Below are 21,884 nucleotides of genomic sequence, written 5' to 3'. Positions count from 1 at the left end.
TAAATGAGGCTTTAATTTAACTACAGATGTGAGTGTCTCTGTTGTGTGTGTGTGTGTATGTCTGTGTGTACATGAAAGAAACTCAGATAAAGTCTTAACTCGGCTTAACTTAAATTGGTTAACAGTCAAGTCTTTTCTTCAACTACCTGTTAAGGCACTGAGCTCTGAGCTACATGATGTGAGCAATTAATTCCGAAGGAATAGGAGATGTGGACAGAGGCTCTGGGCCCTATGCTTTTTATAATCAGATTGCACATGCATTATTTAGAGTTCTATTATGAAATTTTTAACGTGAGTATGATTACTTGTCAATGTGATTTTAAGAGTATCTTTTAAGAACTAAATCTATAAAGTGATTTAAACTATGGACTCATTCAGTTCAGTTCAGTCGTGTCCAACTCTTTGCAACCCCATGGACTGCAGCACACCAGGCTTCCCTGTCCATCACCAACTCCCAGAGCTACTCAAACTCATGCCCATTGAGTCAGTGATGTCATCCAACCGTCTCATTTTCTGTCATTCCCTTCTCCTCCCACCTTCAGTCTTTCCCAGCATCAGGGTCTTTTTAATTAAGTCAGTTCTTCCCATCGGGTATCCAAAGTATTCGAGTTCCAGCTTTAGCATCAGTCCATCCAATGAATATTCAGGGCTGATTTTCTTTAGGATGGACTTGTTGGATGATTACTATCCAAAATATATAATTCAAACAGTGAGCAGACATGAATGCATGCCTCTAATTAAATCTCCAACTACCTGTTCCTTCTTTAATACCATTAGCCCAAGTAAATCTTGTTATATAAACAGATATATAGCATAAATCACTGTATTTCTTCAGTGGCGGTGTCTGTGTCTGTATGTAAATGTGTACATATATGTGTATATATGTACATTTTTGTATGTACATATATGCACGTATATATTTTTTAAAAATTTATCTTCAATTAGAGGATAATTGCTTTACAGGGTTGTCTAGGTTTCTGCTATACAACAATGTGTATTCATATATTTTTAAAAGAGATTATATTAGCCACATTTCATAAGGAATGTGCTCTGATCATATTAGTTACATTCCATAAAGAATTCACAAATTTATAAAAATTCATGAGAGTTTATTGATAAATTTTTATGCAACTTTTTGTCCCATTTCAAGAACTGATATTTATTTCACACCTTTATCACTAAGTTAAGCTTTGTTTATTTTGCCCCATCTCTGTTTATCGATATCAGTAAAAGACAAAAACTCTTATCTTGCACAAAAATACATGTATGTTTATATACACACTGTTATGTATAAAACAGATAACCAGCAAGTACCTACTATATAGCACAGGGAACTCTATTCAATATTTGTAAAAACTATACAAGAAAAAGTATGGACCTAATAGAAGCATAAGATATTAAGAAAAGGTGGCAAGAATACACAGAATAACTATACAAAACAGATCTTTATGACCCAGATAACCACAATGGTGTGGTCACGCACCTAGAGCCAGACATCCTGGAGTCTGAAGTCAAGTGGGCCTTAGGAAGCATCACGATAAACAAAGCTAGTGGAGGTGATGGAATTCCAGCTGAGCTATTTCAAGATGATGATGTTAAAATGATGCATTCAATATGCCAGCAAAATTGGAAAACTCAGCAGTGGCCACAGGACTGGAAAAGATCAGTTTTCATTCCAATCCCAAAGAAAGGCAATGCCAAAGAATGTTCAAACTACCACACAATTGCACTCATCTCACACACTAGCAAAGTATTGCTCAAAATTCTCCAAGCCAGGCTTCAACAGCATGTGAACTGAGGAATTCCAGATGTTCAAGCTGGATTTAGAAAAGGCAGAGGAACCAGAGATCAAATTGCCAACATCCGTTGGATAACAGAAAAAGCAAGAGAGTTACAGAAAAGCATCTATTTCTGCCTCATTGACTATGCCAGAGCCTTTGACTGTGTGGATCACAACAAACTGTGGAAAATTCCTAAAGAGATGGGGATACCAGACCACCTTATCTGCCTCCTGAGAAATCTGTATGCAGGTCAAGAAGCAACAGTTAGAACCAGACAAGGAACAACAGACTGGTTCCAAATTGGAAAAGGAATACGTCAAGGCTGTATATTGTCAACCTGCTTATTTAGCTTATATGTAGAGTACATCATGCGAAATGCCAGGCAGGATGAAACACAAGCTAGAATCAAGATTGCCAGGAGAAATATTAATAACCTCAGATATGCAGATGACACCACCCTTGTGCCAGAAAGCGAAGAAGAACTGAAGAGCCTCTTGATGAAAGTGAAAGAGGAGAGTGAAAAAAGCTGGCTTAAAACTCAACATTCAGAAAACTAAGATCATGGTATCTGGTCCCATCACTTCATGGCAAACAGATGGGGAAACAACTGAAATGGTGACAGACTTTATTTTATTGGGCTCCAAAATCACTGCAGATGGTGTTTGCAGCCATTAAATTAAAAGATTCTTGCTCCTTGGAAGGAAAGCTATGACCAACCTAGACAGCATACTAAAAGGCAGAGATATTACTTTGCTGACAAAGGTCCATCTAGTCAAAGCTATGGTTTTTCCAGTAATCACGTATGGTTGTGAGAGTTGGACCATAAACAAGGCTGAGTACTGAAGAATTGATGCTTTTGAATGTAGTGTTGGAGAACACTCTTGAGAGTCCCTTGGACTGCAAGGAGATCAAATCAGTCCATCCTAAAAGAAATCAGTCCTAAATATGTATTGAAAGGACTGATGTTGAAGCTGAAGCTCTGATAATTTGGCCACCTGATGCAAAGAACTGACACATTGGAAAAGACCCTGAAGCTGGGAAAGATTAAAGGCAGGAGCAGAAGGGGACAACAAAGGATGAGATTGTTGGATGGCATCACCGACTTGATGGACATGAGTTTGAGTAAGCTCTGGGAATTGGTGATAGACAGGGAAGCATGGTGGGCTGCAGTGCATGGGATCACAAAAAGTCTGACATGACTGAGTGACTGAACTGAACTGAGCTGATACAAGAAAAGAATCTGAAAAAAATATATATGTATAAAACTGAATCATTGTATTATATACCTGAAACTAACACAACATTGTAAATAAACTATACTTCAATTTTTTTTTAAAAAAAGTCTGTTTAAAATTTTCTAACTGTTGGCATTTATTTATATTTTAGTTTTATTGAGATACAATTAATATATGGCACTGTATAAGCTTAAACTGTACAGTGTAATGTCTTGACTTACATATATTGCAAAATGATTGCCACAATAAATTTAGTTAACATCCGTCATCTCATGTAGATACAAAAAGAAGGAAGAAAGCTTTTTTTGTGATGAGAACTTTCAGGACCTAGTCACCCAGCAACTTTCCAGGACACCACAGAGCAGTACTCATGTAGTAATCGCGTCGTACAGCACATCTGCAGTACTCCGTGGCTTATTACTGCTGGTGTGTACCTTTTGACCACCTTCATCCGATTCCCCCACCTGCTATCTCCCTCCTCTGGTAATGACAAATCTGATCTCTTTTTCTATGACTTTGGTGGAGTTTGTTTTAGATCCCACATATAAATAACATCAGACCATGTTTGTTTTTCCCTGTCTCACTCATTTTACTTAACATAATGCCCTCAAGTTCCATTCATGTTGTCACAAATGGCAGGGTTTTCTTTTTTAGGGCTAATTAGTGCTTCATTGTGTGTGTGATGTGTGTGTGTATACATATATAAGTGTGTGTACATTTTTTATGTTTAATATAATGACTTTTAATTTCATTTTTTAAAATGGCATCTTTCTCCAAATGAAGATCAAAGGAGTTTTGAGCTTTTATATACACACAGGCTTCTTCCCAGGTGGCACAGTGGTAAAGAATCCATCTGCCAATGAAGGAGATGAAAGAGATGCGGGTTCGATCCTTGGATTGGGAAGATCCCCTAGAAAAGGAAATGGCAACCCACTCCAGTATTCTTGCCTGGAAAGATCCCATGGACAGAGGAGCCTGGCAGGCTACAGTCCATTGCGTCACAGAGTCAGACATGACTGAGAGACTGACTGAGTTCACACACTCAGATTGGGTACACATACACACACGATGTCAAGAGAAAAGATAATAGTTGGAGTTGCAAAATGACTTTACTTGGTACCTTCTATGTGCCTTTCTCCTCATTTCATTTTCTTCTTACTTTGTCAATTCCTTCTTTTGCTTTGTAAAGTATGAATATGGTTCTTCTTCCCTATTCCTTTAGGTCTGTGGGCCCACTGAGTTTTGTTGATAGACATCAATTCAACATATATATATATATTTGGACATTTATTGTGTCCTAGTTACTGCTGCCAGACTACACAGTTTGCTCCTTCACCAGAGAGAATTCATAAACTCATCTCGCTAGTGTACCATGTGTCCAATGGCCCATGTCTGGAAGCTGCCCAAAGAGAAACAAACGTGGGGGAAGATCAGAGTCTCTATGCTTGTGAGGGCTTCCCAAGATTTGTCTTAATTCCAAATGGCAGGAATCAAATCCATCTGGGCAGGGTGTCTTGGGAAGCTACAGTAAACCAGAAGTAGTGTATTTGTGTAGATTTTATGGGATTCCAGAGCAAAACCATGAATGAGTATTTATTTTTCATCCTCCTTACAAGGGTCATTTCAATTAAAGTCTTAAGTTAAAGGGAGTCGGTAAGTTTATCAGCCTAAATCTGATCTAACATATCTTCTGTTTCTTTGCAGGGCCATGAAATTCTTCATGCTCCAGGATTTTTGTTTTACTGAAACCTTTGACACAGAGCTTTCATTGAGAGGGGGAAATGCAAAAAGAGGCAGTGGTTCCAAGTACCATGAGTAGCTGGACTCTAGGGGGGAGCACCCCAGGGTGAGTCAAGGATCTGCCATTTAGCTGACAAGAGGCTTACTGTAAACCATGGAGGTAACGGGAATATCAAGAGAGGGAAAATGAGCCGACAGAAAAACATCCTTTCTGAAAGCATCCTATTTTCTAGTTCAGATTCATCTCAAAGGCAATCCTGGACCAGCAATCCTGCCTAATCCACGCATTTGCCCTTTATCCAACACTAAAACAAGAGTTGAAAAATCACCTAGGGGAGAAAGGTTCTTAGGAATAATGAGAAAACATCAGGCCAAATTTGGCCCAAACTTTACCATTTCTAGTTTCAAGTCAAATTTAAACCTTTGGGGGCTCAGCCTTTTTTTCTCTTGGCAAACCACAACATCCTATTTCTAAGAAAGGAGCTTTAAGAATGACTTCTTGGCCATCAAATAGCTGTTCGAAAACAACATTTTGATGAGTTAAGTGTAAATGAATCAGAAACATGTGGATTAGATTTACCTCAAAGTCCATGTGGGTTTGAAGGGAATGGAGAAAAAAGCTTAGGCAGAGTCACACTTGGGGTTTTTCCTGATCATTATGTGAGTGAGAAATGGGTTTGAGGGGTCATCACCAGCCAACACCAGAAGGATGTGGTTGGTGTGACATGAGTTGTTGTCATTGTTGTTGTTCTTAGGATTATTGATTGTGTACGTGGGCATTTACATTTTGTAGTCTTTTTTCTCTCTCACGCTTGTTGCTTATACCATCTCTATGAAGGGAACTGCCCGGCATGATGAAGACTAATTGCAGGACTGGACTTGGGACACAGAACTTACACTTACTTTATCATCACTTGATGCTCTATCTCTTCAAATATATGAGAAGAGAATCTGTTCAAAAGTCCTTACATTGTTTAAAAAGAAATTTGTAAAAGATATGATGGAGATGTTCCCAGGTCAAAACTAACTATCGCCTATGGCTCCCAAAGTCACATGGGAGACAAAGGGAATTTCGAGGAAGGAGATACCTTGCCTATTACTCCTTCAAGGATCCCATGCCTCCTATAGTCTAAATTAGTCCTCCCTACACCCCTTGATCCTCTCCCATGGTGCTTTGTGCATTTTCTTCATAACACAGCTCACAATTAAACAATTATGTGTCATGTCTCTTCCATTCCAAGAAACGTCTCCACCTTTCCAATATTTTAAGGCACTGGGCTGCATCTTGCAGCCCATGTATGTATATGATGAAGACCTTTCTTACAACCGATAATATCATATAGACAAAGAAATATGGCATTTTTCTGGGTTTGTTAATATCTATTTCTTCCTCTTGTAGTGCCATCTGGCAGAGGTTATGACCCCTTGGCTCTCCATCTGAGGTCTCCAGTTGCCAGGACTGGGTCTGGCACATACAGCAGATATTGTGTGACTATTTGTGGGGAAAATCAACTGAATGAAGGAAGGAAGGAGGATGGGCCATGGACAGTGACCACTGCAACTTTCCGATCTCTCCAAGCCTGTCTCCCAGACTTTGTACTCACAGGCCGTGAAGTCAAGATGGGTACATCTGCTCCACATCTGCCTCTCTAGATTCTGCCTTTCCAATTCCAACACATATATGAAAACTGAACATGATTTCCAGATACCCCAAGAAGATTTCTCCCAGAATAATGATCTTTGCTCAAATCCCTGGGTCAGAAACCAATAAGATATACTTTGGAGGTAGATTCAACATTCCAGGCCAGTGGATTGGAAGTAGAGAGGGGTAGGAGTCGTTTCTTGAGATGGTGAATGCTCAAGGATTTCAATGTGGGTCAGATAAACTATGAATGTGTTAGTCTGAAATTCAATAAAGAAGTCAGAATCTAGAGATGTACATGTTGGAGTCATCAGTGTATAGATGGCATTTAGGGCCATAGGGCCCAGGTGAGAAATTCTAGGAAAGAAGAATAGAAATGAGAAGAGGGCTCAGGGAGAAAAAAAAACCTGACATTGAGAATTTAGTAGGATGAGTGGAACCAGTGAAGGGACTTGGGAAAGGAATGGCCAGAGAGGTGGAAGGAAAGCAGAGGAGAGTGGGTTTCATAGGATCTAGGAAGGAGCAATATTTTAAGACTCAGAGACCTGTCTTCTATATCAGATGCCACTACCAAAGTGATGAAGATGAACCCAAAAAAGTGTCTATCGAATCTGACTCCATGAAGACTGTTGGTCACTGATAAGAGATGTTTGAGTAGAAAGAGAGGGGAGGATAGGTGATACCGTTAAGAATTTTGTTGTAAAAGTATAGCAAAGATTCTGGGGCCAAGAGAGGCACCTTTTTGTAGATGGGCAATAATAGAGCTTGTTTGCCTGCTGATGGGAATGGTCCAGAAGAGGCAGAGGAAAAATGAGGCAGGAGAGTAAGACCTGTGTTTGATCTTCCCTGAAAACCAGTACTTTAACATCTATTTGCAGAGTGACACTCTCCAGAGTCATTGCCCACTCCTCTTTCATCTTGAAATCAGCTTCGGGGATGTACATTGATTTCTCCAGGTCAAATAAAAGTCTTTTGGGGTTACTCTTTGCCTGGACTTCTGTGTGATCTCTGCAGACAAGCAACAGTCAGAGTCACCCGGCACCGAGCAGGGACGTTTTGGTCTGATGAAACCTACTCCACAAATGAGCTCAGAACCTGCAGCTTTCCCTTTGAACATAATATAAATGCTACTGTGGACCTCAGAGGTTAATCCATTACAACGAAGCAATTAAATTTAGGAACCGTTTGGAAGATAAAAAGCAGCAAGTAATAACCAGTTCAGAAAACTCAGCCATGATGGATTTCAATAATTTCCTCTGACTTCACGGAGTCATGTCTGGTGACCCGAGGCAGGATGGTGTGACTGGTCGGTGGTGTCAGAAATGTGAGAGGGAGATGATTTTTATTAAATAAGTTACTTCTTAAGCATTGGCCTCTCTTGCTTCCCCTTTCTCTCTTCAGAAGGTCTTTTGCTAGCTGGTAATGCATTTAACCCTTAAGCATAGTCAATCTTGTGTTAGCCAGGGGATCGTTTTACAAAGGGAAGTGATCTATTTTTTTTTTTTCTTACTGCTAGCTAGGATGCTCAGTTTTGAATTTGGACTACCTCCCTTCTGTTGCTAAATTGATTTAATTGCTTTGCTTGCTTACCCCACCTCTGGCAGGTTTTATATCGATTATCGAAAAGCAAGATGCTTAACTTGTCCTATTCTTCACTAAAGAACTTTACCCATGAGAAAGAAGAATAAAATGCTCTTACAGGCTGGAGCTGGGATGAAAACCCTCAGACCTTAATTTATTATTCTTTGACTCTGTTCTCTGCACCTCTTTCTAGCTCACAAATCACATATCCATCCTGAAGAGTCCATCTCATAGACATCTCTGGGCACCCACTCAGTCTACAGCACCTTGTTCAGTACCAGGGAGCATATAAATGTGTAACCACATGGCCTCTGCCCTGTGGGAACTGGTCCCTGCTCTGTTTCAGGGGGGGAATCCGATGAGGTTGCTGACATAGTCATTTTAGAAGATTGTTTTCTCTGCGCCAAATTGCCCTGTCTCATTAATGACAGGCTCAATTTCCATCAGGTTCTTTGATGGGTCTTGCAAGGCATCCAAGAGGGAGCTTCCTTCCAGCCCAGAATTGTAATTCCCTGCAGATAAACGTGTTGGCATCCACCACTCAGGAACATAATGAAGTTAATTTTAAGGAAAAGCAAACACAAATGTAATGGTGAGCCTGAGAGTAGCCATAACTGTCTGAGCCATTTCTTCAATGGAAGAATTAGCTCATTAAGTAATCTGCACCCCTCCCTTTTTCCCTGAAGGATTTAAGGGGATGATTGTCTGGTTCAGAGAGCTGTGGTTTCAGATTTGCAATCAGGAGGCTGAGTAGAGTCTCAGTTCTGATTATTTGAGCTCTGCCCCTTCTCAGCTGGAGGACCCAGGTGTTACTAAACCCTCTGTCTGACCTGCCTCAAGGGGCTGATGGGAGGATAAAGAGATGATATCACACACAATATATTAATTCAAAAGGACTTTGTTAAGGAATAAAGCATGATGTGTGTGTGTGTGTGTCTGTGTACACGTGCTCACTCAGTCATGTCAAACTCTTTGTGACTCCGTGGGCTGTAGCCTTGCAGGCTGCTCTGTCCACTGAATTTTCCAGGCAAGAATGCTAGAGCAGGTTGCCATTTCCTTCTTCAAGGGTTCTTCCCCTCCCAGGGATTGAACCCACATCTCTTGTGCCTCCTGCATTGGCAAGTAGATTCTTTACCACTGTGTACCCTGGGATACGCATATTAGTTATTATTTCAGAAACCAAAGTTAAGAAGAGATACAAATCTTAATTTGCGGGGAAATTTCTTTTTATAATTGACGTAGAGTTGATGCACAATATTATGTATGTTACATGTGTACAATATAGTGACTCACAATTTTTATACTCCATTCATAGTTATTGTAAACTATCGCTTATGTTCCCTGTGTTGTACAATATATCCTTGTAGCTTATTTTATATAATAATTTGTACCTCTAATTCCCCCACCCCTATGTTATCCTGCTCCACTTCCCTCTTCCCACTGGTAACTACTAATTTGTTCTCTATATCAATGAGTCTGTTTCTTTTTTGTTATATTTACTAATTTAGTTTGTTGTATTTGTCTAGATTCTACATATAAGTGAAATCATACACTATTTATCTTTCTCTGTCTGACTTATTTCACTTAGTAGCAGGAATTTTTCCATAGAGCTACCTGGCAGATCATTTCTTTTTTTTTTTTCTCATTTCTCCTTTGTTTGCATCTCAGAGAATTAGTGACCAGACAGGCAGGAAATGCCATTATTAGAATACAGGCTGTCTGGGTGGAGGAGAGGTTCCAGCCCTGGCGTCTTCAGTGATGCCTAATTTGCATACCAGTAACAGTCTAGACCACTGATGGCAAAAATACACCCAAATGATAAATAATAAGCTTTGACTGGTCAGGGTGTCTTCAATTTTTAACCTGAAGTTCATTCCTTTGGGTGGAGGCATTGACTCCAAACAGATGTTTCTAAAGAGTGCTCAGCTCAGAGGTCTCTAGAGAGTCTGGACATGAGAGGATCGAGTATAGCTTCTGCCACCACCAACTGCATTGTCCTCCCAAGAGGCTTCACCATCGCCTGCATCTGACAGGATCTGGCAAGTAGCTCATTAAACTACATATTGTGAAACCCATCTTGAAAACTTCTGGCTTGAAACTTAAACATGTCTATGTGCATACACAGGCATATAGACATCCATGTATGCATTTGTTCTTTTTTAAAATCTCTAATCTTTTCGTTTGTTTATTCACCAATTGTTGGGGTTGACCAATTGATGCTCAGTAATTGGTTGCTCACCCATGTTCTTTTAAAACGTGTTTTTCAAAGAGTAGACCATAAAAGCCCACTTTTAAGGGAATGACTTGAAGTGTTCATTGAGACTGCAGACCCCCACTTTTGAGACCCATCGAATCTGATGGTGGGGCCCTGGATCCTGCAACTTTAACAAGCTTCCCAGGAGGACATCAAGCACACTTATGTTTGAGAACTCTAAATACTGTCCATAGAGGTTTGGTAGTTGCTATGGCTGTTTCTTTCAGGTTCAGAGTTCCTGAGTTAGTACTCATGATTTCATTTCAAACAGCTGGATGAACTCTTATTAGCTCTACATTCATCTTGAGTACTGATGGACCCTTCACCAATCTTGCTTTTATTCTTTGTGACCTGAAGAGTTTTCTTCTTTTCAGAGAAAACAAGCAAAGCAGGAGTCTGCTCCAGGAATTGGCTTGCTACTTGGGTTTTTTCCTGACTTTCAGATGAATTCTAAACCATCCTACACTTGACTAAGAGAATGACACCAAGGATCTGAAACACCAAGAAGCTGATCTTACTTCATAGATAAAGGAAAGCAAGCCGGGTGACCTGTCACTCAATAGGCTTGAGTGACAGGAGGCAGGAGGCTACAGCACAGCCAATTCCTATAGCTTAACAAGCAACCAAGGGCTCATAAGGATGCCCAAGAATCTCCAAACTGACCCCATGTCTCCTGCTAATATCCCCCTTCTTACACAGCTTGCTTCCACCCTCTGACTTGGGTGGTTCTAATGGTATTTGATGCTTTTGAACTGTAGTGTTGGACAAGACTCTTGAGAGTCCCTTGGACTGCAAGGAGCTCCAACCAGTCCATCCTAAAGGAGATCAGTCCTGGGTGTTCATTAGAAGGACTGATGCTGAAGCTGAAACTCCAATACTTTGTCCACCTCATGCGAAGAGTTGACTCAATGGAAAAGACCCTGATGCTGGGAGGGGTTGGGGGCAGGAGGAAAAGGGGATGACAAAGAATGAAATGGCTGGATGGCATAACCAACTCGATGGACATGAGTTTGAGTAAACTCTGGGAGTTGGTGATGGACAGGGAGGCCTGGCGTGCTGCGGTTCATGGGGTCGCAAAGAGTTGGACACGACTGAGCGACTGAACTGAACTGAACTGAATGTTATTTGGGGAAGGAGTTGAAACCACAAGAAGGCTGTGTCGTATTGAGTTAAGAGAGGGGATTTCTTGAGATCTGTATTAGTCTTAGTCAGAAGGCACACGTTTGCAACCAGCTTGGGACATTGTACTGTCTCTTTTGTGATTCTTTGGCTTTAAATGGATACTAAAGTTCTCAAAAATGACATCAAGCCAGACCAACTTTTAATTTTCTTGAAAGTTACATCAAGTTCCCTGCTATTAAAAAGGGATGTAGGAATCAGTACCACGAGCTAAAGGAAATAAAATCCCCAAATTAAACCATTCCACCGAACTTGAGGCATTTCCCTCTTTCCTTGCACTTGAAATCAAAAGATCTCAGTTTTCCACCAGAGGAAAACTGCTCTCCACTCCTTTTTAAGATCTTCCCAATGTTTGAGAGACAAGATCCCGGCCTGACTCAGAAGGCCATGGGATAATGCCTTCACATTCTAGCATTAGTCAGGCACTCTGCTCTCAGCATCTCCCATACCTGCTCTGGGTGGCACTGTCAATGCTCTTTAACTGACCACAGTCTTCTCTGACCACAGCACATCCTCTCCCCTGTCCTCGTCCCCTCACTCACATGCTTTCCAGAAACCTTTCCACAGCAGGTCTGGGAATTTTAACATAGCCATCTATCTCCTTGACTTGTGTGACTCAGCATGCATGCATACTCAATCGCTCAGTCATGTCCGACTCTCTGTGATCCCATGAACTGCAGCCCACCAGGCTCCTCTGTCCATGGAGTTTTCCTGGCAAGAATACTGGAGTGGGTTGTCATTTCCTTCTCCAGGGGATCTTCCCGACCCAGGGATCAAACCCACATCTTTTGAGTCTCCTGCTTTGGCAAGCAGATTTTTTTTACCAACCGTGCCACCGGGGAAGCCTTTACAGCTTCCCTTTCCAAAAAATGTCCTCTTCTTTTGAATTCCAGTTTTAAGATTCATCCCACTAAGACGTGGGGATGCCTGGGAGAACACAGTCCACGAGACCATCTTAACTTCTCTTCATTTATGCATCAAACCAAATGCTGGTTCGCAGGTAAGTTCTCCTTGTCTCCTCTCAAGGACGCCTTTAAACTCCACCTGGAAAAGTTTAGGAAAACCTTAAGCACTCATGAGACTTCCCTGACAGTCCAGTGATTGAGACTTCGACTTCCAGTGCAGAGGGTATGAGGAAGACAGATCTTGTATTAAACAGGGAGCTGCGCTTTTTAAAAAAGAAAGCATTTTAATGAGCTTTTGATTACACATCATGTTTTATATGGATGCCTTTGAGTCAAAGGAGGCCTAAAATGACTTTCCATAATTTTTATGAAAATTTCAGTGTCCTTTGGATTAGTCTAAGTGTTCACCATTGGGGAAAAGAGGTAACGGCAAGCAGCAGCTTGGGGAAGAAAGGTGATCAGAAAGGAAACCCAATTTGCTACTTTCCTCTGGTTGTGAAGGATCTGGAGTCGTCATTTTGGAGGGTAGATATCTAAGCCCTCATGAAGGGCTACAATAACCAACTTTTGAATACAAAACCAATAGCATTTGTATTGGATATCAAATTTTACGCTGTTTCCTGTTCTCTGCTATAATCTTTCAAAGTCTATTCCACACAGGCAAGTGTTGGTTTTGCCTTGAGGAATAATAGGAGGCGTATTTGCCCATGGGGGCAGTGATGAGGGGGAAAGGAGCATTAGCTGAAATCAGAGATGATTGGGGGAACCAGGAACAAGTGTTTAGAGCTGGCGGGTAGAAACAAGCTTTAAAGATTGCAAATATCTTATCAAAATCCTGAGAAATACTGGGAAAGCATTGGATTCCCCACAGTTACAGAAGATAAAGACAAATTATTTTATATGAATATTAGACAGAAGATAATACCCAAAGCCTATAGATCTGTGGTCAGTTGGGTTATATTATTTATGAGAATCCTTCTCTTTGAATAGCAGAGATGCTGAAACCATCAGGGAAGATATCAAGTCTCTCAACAGAAACCCTATTGCTTGAACTCTCATCCATTGAGAAGTAAGCTTGCGTAACAATTTTCTCATGTTTTGCTACTTTCTTCTGACACCATCACAGATAGGTAGCAGTGTTCAGAGTCAACAGTTAAACTTTTGGACATGCACCAAGCACTTTTATTATAGCTGCAAGGTGATCTGAAGCTTCTGAGATAGAACTCCAGGAGAGGGGAGTGTGTCAGAAAGTGTGCAACGGACTCAGGACTGGTCCTGAAGGAGGAGAGCTGCATTTGCATCACAGAATCAGTGCCTGGTGACTTCTTCTGAGGGTCCAGTGGTTAAAACATCACCTTCTAATGCAGGTGATGTGAGTTTGATCCCTGCTATGATTCCACATTCCTTGGGGCCAAAAAAACAAAAACATAAAACAGAAGCAATAGTGTAACAAATTCAATAAAGACTTTTAAAAAATGGCCTCCATCAAAACAATCTTAAATAAAAAATAAATTAAAAAGAAAAAGAATCAATTCTTGAACTTGGGTTGCATGTGTGGTGATGAAAACATCCTAGGATGCCAATGTGGTGGGTAGGACTTAACAGCAAGAGTGTTTGGGCAGGGGTGATTTTTTTTGTCTGAAGGTAGCTGCCTTGTGTATCAAGGAGCTCCTTTTTCAAAAATTAAAAAACAACTTTTTAAAGTCTTTATTGAACTTGTTACAATATTGCTCCCACTTTATGTTTTGCTTTTTTGGCTGCAAGGCAAGTGGGATCTCAGCTCCCTGACTGGGGATGAAATTGACACCCCCTGTGCTGGAAGGTGAAGTCTTAACCACTGGACTTCCTGAGACATCCCATCCAGCGACTTCTGTTTGTAAGAAGCAGGACCCAGGCAGCAGCGGAGAGTTTTGCAAACAAGCTTCGAACCTCGAGAAAGATGCCTGGATAAAACCATATATGTATTGAAATGAATCTAAAATTATGACCCTCTAGTACCTGATCAGCTGCTTGTCATTGCCACACGCCCTAAGGGAGAGGGACCAAGGGCGCATCCTTTATTTCTGGCGTATACTTAGGCCCCAGATCCTCACCTGATGTCTTGCCTGAGGCCCTGGGATGGGTCATATGTGAACTGTAAGGACTCATTTTTTTCCCCTCTAATCCAAGACTAGGGTCGTATCTCTGTGGCCTCTTCCACCTTTATATATATGAGTCTGTGTCCGGTTCTACTCTCATCCTTTCTTTAGTTAGGATGCACATAAAATTATGAACTCAAAATAAAAAGAACGCTGGCCAAGTTCAGGCCCATGTCATCTCTTCCCATCTCCGAGCTCACTACCCAGAGTGGAGCTCTAATTGTCCCAAGACTCCGTGATTTCAGAACTCTTCCTCTTGGAAGTGGCTGAAGGATGAGATGATTGGGGAAACCACCTGGAAAGAAGCAGGAGGCTTTGGGCTACTTGTAGAGGCAAGAGGCTGTCACTATCATTATGTTAGTGTGGAGACTCAACATCAGTGGATGTGATGAAGAGCAGGGCATCCATCACCATGGAAATAATGGGATACAGGGAGAGGATGCCTGTGAAGATGAGGCTAAGGTTAGAGACCTGTGGACAGGACACAGAACAGTTGCTTCATTTCCATCAGCTTCCAAGACTAATTGTAGATTAGTACCAGACATACCCACTGATTGGAGTGGGGCTTCTGGCTTGCTGACTGGCTTGGTTAGGGCTGACTTGGGGCCACAATGGGTCTGGAATGGTAATGAAAAGAGTTCAGTTCCTGTCAGATGAGAGGTTGGGACAAGACAGGGGGATCAAAGAGTCGTTCATAAGATGCTACAGGATTGATCTTTCTTGACCATGGAGACCCACATTAGTCCTCTTTGAGCTTTACTGTTCAGGCAGGATTGGGAAAAGAAATTCATCTGTAGCAATTCTGCAATGCCATCTCTGATAGACCTGGGAGACGGTCATATTTTCACACAGCAGCAGGAAATTTTCAGATGAACTGCTCATGTCTTTGGTGAGTTGTCACCCAGCTATTGTGATATATTGTTTGAACATATTGGTTTCCTGGCTAGATTTATGGCATTTAATACACTTAAAATATGGACAAATCAGTTCAGCACTGGCTCAAGCAAACAGAAGAGGTGCCAGAACCAGTTGGATGGATGCCACACCCAATCAGAAGGGATGCCACGACCCATCAAAACTGATAGCATCACACCTGTGCAGACCAGCTGAGGGGCAGCCTAGTTCCCAGGAGAGCTTGGAATAATGAATTCCAACAGGAGCCTTCTACGAGTGAGAATTTCAGAAAGTATGAGTGGCTTGTGGAGTTTGCAGTTCTTGGGATTCTTGCAAGAGGTGCCTCGAGGCAAGGCTGGTCTTCTTAGCACATTGCATGGCAAACGCAGTGTAACTTCTCTGTGAGGGTAAAGCAGCAGCCAGAGCTTGGCCACGGGCCACCTCTCTTTTGTTGAGAACTTTCAAGAAAGCATGTGTGGGGGTGGAGGCAGAAAGACAGATGCTAAGTTTAGCTTGAATTCCATTGAGTCGGCTCGGAGGCTGATATACAACACTCAGGCACATGTGCCAGTGCTCACGTGTGGGCGCTCACAAGGCGCTCCATGCTGGCTGGGCCTGTTGGGGTTCAGGGGAGCGGGGTCCAGGCAGAGCCAGCAGCTGGCAAAGGCATTGTTCATTGTATTGTGAGTGACATGCAATCCACTGCTTGCCAGCCAGTCTACATAGCTGTGGCGATGCGAGAGGCTAGCTTTAGATCACGCATTCCACTGCTGTGCATGGATTAATATGGCTTTGAAAGGGCTTTTCTTTCTTTCTTTCAAATTTAATATGAGAGTATATGAGGAAGAACATGGTGGCAATTAGCTGCTGCCATGAATTTTATGAGCAGTTTGCAAGAAACCACATTAATGACTCCATGGGTAGTGCTGAGATCAATTTTGCTATGTTATTTTTTCTCTTTTTCCCCCTTTCCCTCTTTAAAGGCCAGCCCAAAGCTCCAGGATGGTATCAGGTGGGTGGTCCTAATGGTGAAGTTTCTCTCTTCCAAGACAGGTATCCTGGCTCATCCCAACCTTGGATCCCACACAGAATCTGCCAGGTGGGTCTAGCCTTGTTCTGGAACCTGGAGCAACCGTTAGGATGGGAAATAGCCTGGCCGTGGTTCTGACAGGTGGAGAAAAATCTTTGCAAGAGGTGTCCACAGTGAAGTTGCTACCAAAGAGAAATCAAACACCCTGCATGTTTCTCACTTTTAGCAAAGGGAATTAGAATAAAACATGGGCATTAGCTCGGGAAAAAAAAATGGAAGCGAACAGTCTTTATAAATTCTCAGCGAGCGTGGCGATGGTTTAAAACTATTTAACCTGAAGCCAAGGGAAGGTTGGTGTTGGATAAAGAGATTGGATGCAGGAAGCCAGCCTCCACACAGCTTTGTGGGAATGTGCTCTGAAGCCAACTGAGGTCTGCATTCAAAACGGATCCGGAATCTTGAAAGAAACAAAAATAAGTTTGTTGCCAAGTCACAAACCTTGATCTAGTCATGAAAGGAGGACCTGTAAACACAAAACAAGTGAGATGATATAGTCCAAACCATTGTCGTAAATCAGTGGGCAGCAGAAGTCAATTAAAAAAAAAAAATCCAACAGCAACAATAAAAATAACAAAAAGCAAGAAATGCTTTCTTTGATATGCTTAAGGTAAAATCGATATGAAAGCGGTGAGAACAGAGCTTTGACTTCTGCTCCTTTTCTAGGACAGGAAAAGTTCACAATGGAGAACTCCGGAAAAAGCAGAGCCAAGGTGGAAAAACCAAGATATCTTCCATGATTAAGAAGAGATAGATATATGTCTAGCAGTGGATTGCAGGACATATATTGCAGGTAGTTCTATTTTTTAGTTTTCTGAAAGGCCTCCATACTGGTTTCCACAGTGACTGAACCAATTTGCATTCCCACCAACAGTGTAGAAGGGTTTCCTTTTTCCATCTGGAAAAAACTATAATTCAGAAAGATAGATGTACCCCAATGCTCAGAGCAGCACTATTTACAGTAGCCAAGACACGGAAGCAACCTAAATGTTCATGGACAGATGAATATACAAAAAAGATGTGGTAGGTATATATAATGGAATATTACTCAGTCATAAAAAAGAATGGAATAATGCCATTTGCAGCAACATAGATGGACCTAGAGATTATCACACTAAGTGAAGTAAATCAGAAAAAGACAAACACCATATGACATCACCTATATGTGGAATCTAAAATATGACACAGTGAACTTATCTGTGAAACAGAAACAGAATCACACACATAGAGAACAGATTGGTGGTTGCCGAGGAGGAGGGGTTTGGGGAACGAATCGAGTGTGAGTTTAGGGTTAGCAGATGTAAGCTTGTATATATAGAATGGATAAACAGCAAGGTCCTACAGTATAGCAGAGAACTATATTTATATCCTATGATAAACCATAATAGAAAAGAACATAAAAGAGTGTGTGTATATATATAAATGTATCACTTTGCTATACAGCAATAAATAACACAGCATTGTAAATCAACTATACTTCTATAAAAATATAAAGAAGAAGGGCCACCTATGGGTGGGAGAGGGGATTACAGCTACCTCTGGGGAACAAGAGCACGCACATGGTTTCACATCTGCTGAGCTGAGAATTGTGGCTTAATGTCCAGGAAGCCTTCTGGCTTTTGACTCAAGCAGAGATTCAGGATGACCATAAAGGAAGATCTGATTCACACATTTTTTTTCCCCTTAAATATACAAAATGATAGTGGTTTGTTCATGTTGCTTCATCTCAACTGGTTTCGTGAAGCAACATCTTTGACTGATAGGAAGTAGAAAAGCCACGATGTTACATCTACAGGGGCTTGCATCTCTAACTCAGTCAAAAGCTGGGCACATCTGATTCTCAGCAGTTTGCTAGGATGGTGGAAACAATACAATCAAATATCATCTGCTAGAAACATGATTAAATGGTCTGCTTCCTGACATTTATTGATGAAAACATTGTATTTTAGCTCAGACATGAGTATTTCAACAGTAGAGAACTAGACTGTTAGTAAACTTGACTCATTGAAAACATTTCAGTTTAAAGATTTTTTTTAATTTGGATTCAGCTTTTTTTTTTAGAATGGGCCATCTTATAAAGCTTCTGAAGCCTTAGCTGAATATTGTCAGGTTTGAAAGAGGCGATAACAACCGTGTATGAAGGAGGTAAAATAGCATCATTGGGTTTAAAACAAAGTGTTATTTCAATGTAAATGTAACTTAAAATACAAACAATGGCGAAATAGCTCTCAGCCTCCTCTCTAAAATAAGGCAAATCCAACACAAGGTCACTGTTAATAGAAGAAATAACTTGTGCTGGGTGTGTGAGTTCTGATTGTGTTTTGTTTTTTAAACTGTGCATGTATGTTATGTAAACTCTTTTTACTATTTTTCACAACAGAAGAGTTTGCAAAATTAACTCATTGGCACTGTGAATTAACTTTCCTCCTATATACATGCATGCACACACGAACGTGTTTATAATGAGACAAATTCTCACAAAATGTCTAGCCTGGGTCTTGATGATTTGAGTGACACAGAGAGTCAGGAAAATAATAAGAAACCAGCATGAAGAGGAAACTCTGAAGGCAGTGGCATCCATCGCGTAACCTGGAGAAGACAAAGACCCGGTTGATTTAGTAATGGTCTCCTAGTTTATGGAGGGTTTTTATGCAGAAGATGGTGTCCAGCTGTTTTTCATTTCTAGTGAAGACAGGAAAAAAAAAAAAAAAAAAAACCTGGAGGGGCTGGAATTGCATCAGGGGAGATTAGGGCTGGAGATGGAGGAGCAGGTCCTGGTTGAAGGGTTGTAAGACATTGGAACGAATAACCGGGGGAGATTATGAAATCCCCATCTTTCGAATTCTTAAATGAATGTGATCGGCGTGCATCAGCGTGGTGGATCGGTTTAGTTATCTGCCCGGGACGGCTGAGCCGAGGGCCTTCTGTGGGCCAAGTCCCCCTGGGGCGCCCCGACTCCGCTGTCTTGAGTGAATTGCATGTGGCAGCGAACCCAGTGCCTGGAGCCAGAGCCTGCTGCCTCGTGGCGAAGCTGCTGGTCTGTGTGCCGAGTAAGCCGACACTTCGCCATCCTTTCGACTCGAATGGCTCCAGAGTCATTTAGGACCGTTCTGACTGCCAACTGCCACCTTGAAATAGGAAAAGTATTTTAAACAAACCCGCCAGGACGTGCAGGCGGAGGGGTGTATTTGCCATGCTTAGAATACACGGTCACCGGACACCTCGCAGAGGCAACTGTAAGCTATTAGCGCAGCAGGAAACCCCGTGGAAATGAGATGTGGGAAGCCGGGAAGATTTGGATATTAACTTATCTTTCTTTCTCTTTTTAATACTTTTTTTTTTTTTAACATAGGAGCTAAATGTTCTTGATGACCAGATCTCTCTTTCTCTCTTTCATTTTCTTTTCTTGAGTTCTTTCAAGATTTTTTTTTTAAATTAAAAACAAAGTATTTAAAGTATGACAATTAGGTTTCATGGATGCCGAGAGGCAACCCAGAGAATTTGAAGCAGGCAATTACATTTTTTTGTTGTTGTTTAAAAAATAAAAGCTCAGAGCTTTGCTTTACTTATAAAAGGATACTTTTACTCGTGTCTGTTTTAAATATATTTCTTTAGGTGATGAAACACCCCCGGGAACTGAGCTGTATGTGACGAGATTTGTGTGGAAAGGAGGATTTTTGAAACTTTTTTTCATCTTCCCGAAGCAGCCCAGCCTGTTACTTCAAAAGAGCTGAGCAGAACTCCTACCTAAGGGACCGCTTGCCTCCCCCAGCGGGCTCGGTTTCCATACCATGGTTTTTATGGAAATGTCCTCTTTCCATAGGCTACCTCCGCGTCACGCCTCATTAAGAGTGATGATTATGACCTCCTCTGGACGTTCGGATGCTGCTAAGAATCGGGAGGATATTTTGAGCCCTGGAATTCGGGCTCTGCCACATGTTTGGATTAACAACCAGTTAAACCTTGCTAAGGCAATATTTTTCTATGCAGTTAGTTTTTATACCAAACAAGGTTTGTAGTAATTGGATGCCCTACTTGAGCAAAACTGTTTACCAGAAAATAAATCACTCCTGGCATTAAGAAAACACCAGCCCAGGGATTCGCCAGCCCAGCCTCATCCCGTTCATTTCTCATAAACCTAAGCCCCAGACGTGTGCGTTCTCATCTACGATGACTTATGCTTTGAATTGTGGTCTCTTTATTTCCATGCCCATTATAATGCTTACCTAAACATTTCCCTCTGTTTAGCTGCGGTGCTTCTGGTAATGACTTCTATTTGGCTGCCGGGAAGCATTTGCCAGGCCTTAGAAGCCCTATGGAAAAAGAGAGAGGGGGAGAGGAAGAAAGAGGGAGAGAGGGAAGGAGGAAGGAAGGAGGGAAGGGGGTGGGAGGCAGAGGGAGAAAGAAAGAGAGAGATGGATTGAGGAAGGAGGGGGAGAAAGGGAAGGAGCAAGGGCAGAAGAGAGGAACACTTTTTTTCCTAAGTGGCCATAGAATTATAGAGAATTAGACCCTGAAGCAATTTCCAGTTTAATTCATCTCTGTAATGGACGCCTGAGTGGCTCTGTGTACCATAGGAAGCAGAAATGTGGGATGCAGGAGACATAAGAGACCCAGGTTTGATCCCTGGGTCAGGAAGATCCCCTGGAGGAGGGCATGGCAACCCACCCCAGTATTCTTGCCTGGAGAATCCCGTGAACAGAGGAACCTGACGGGCTACAGTCCCTGGGTTCACAACTCCTGTTGACCTTTGCCCTGCGCTGAAATTTCTTCTGTCCTCTGGTAGTTTCCTTTTCCATTGGAAATCCTGTGTTCCTAAATCAGAGGTCAGGAAAGCAAGGTTTGATGGGTCAGGTGCTCCTGGAAAGAAATACCTGGACTCAACTGAAATTGCCAGTCTTTCCATCATGGTAACCAAGAGAGAGTCAGTGGGTTTCCGGGGGCAGTCACACGCTGATGATAGGTGGCTGGACCTTCTACGAATGGTCCTGTCCAAATTCTGGCAGTCAGTTTACGCCAGTCAAAGCCATGTTGGAAGGAGCTGTTAGTTATGCAAATATCAAAGCAAAACAGGAAAATGATCCAAACATAGGAGTTTGTCAGATTTTGAGGACTTTGTTGAACTTCTTATAAAAAATGTGAGAACATTCATCCCTGAATGAATGATTCATTTATTCTACTGACCTCAAGTCAGAGCTAGTAGCCCTAATCATTTGGAATAAATCTAGTTGGTTTTCTATGACTCAGAAGGCCTGATCCTAGTCAATTCTGTTCATAAACTATAAATGCTCTAGAGGGGAAAAAGCACCTCAAAAATAATCGGAAAGATTTTGAATGAGTTCCTCATCATTGCTTCAATCTGACTTTTGCATATTGGAATCTTTTTGGAGCCTTTGTGTATTTTTGATGACACGGGCAAACTCCTGGGTTTTGAGAATCCAAAAATGA

The 21,884-nt window shown here is 41.6% G+C and overlaps 1 long non-coding RNA gene across 5 annotated transcripts; it reads left to right on the top strand.

The window, feature by feature from the left end:
• The first annotated feature begins 9,837 nt into the window (after positions 1-9,837).
• Positions 9,838-20,547, top strand: LOC139031425 (uncharacterized). 5 transcript variants are annotated; one of them, XR_011483898.1, is made up of 5 exons: positions 9,838-10,018; positions 12,306-12,412; positions 16,399-16,448; positions 17,103-17,229; positions 20,052-20,547. It is a non-coding gene; the product is annotated as an uncharacterized lncRNA (long non-coding RNA). The 5 variants fall into 5 exon arrangements; XR_011483899.1 differs by lacking the exon at positions 16,399-16,448; XR_011483897.1 differs by having other exon boundaries at positions 16,399-17,229; positions 20,260-20,547.
• The last annotated feature ends 1,337 nt before the right edge of the window (positions 20,548-21,884 follow it).

This window comes from Odocoileus virginianus, chromosome 27 (genome assembly GCF_023699985.2).
Source record: "Odocoileus virginianus isolate 20LAN1187 ecotype Illinois chromosome 27, Ovbor_1.2, whole genome shotgun sequence".
Classification (NCBI taxonomy): domain Eukaryota; kingdom Metazoa; phylum Chordata; class Mammalia; order Artiodactyla; family Cervidae; genus Odocoileus; species Odocoileus virginianus.
Note: the sequence above shows the minus strand (reverse complement) of the source record. Positions and strands in the feature narration are given on the sequence as shown.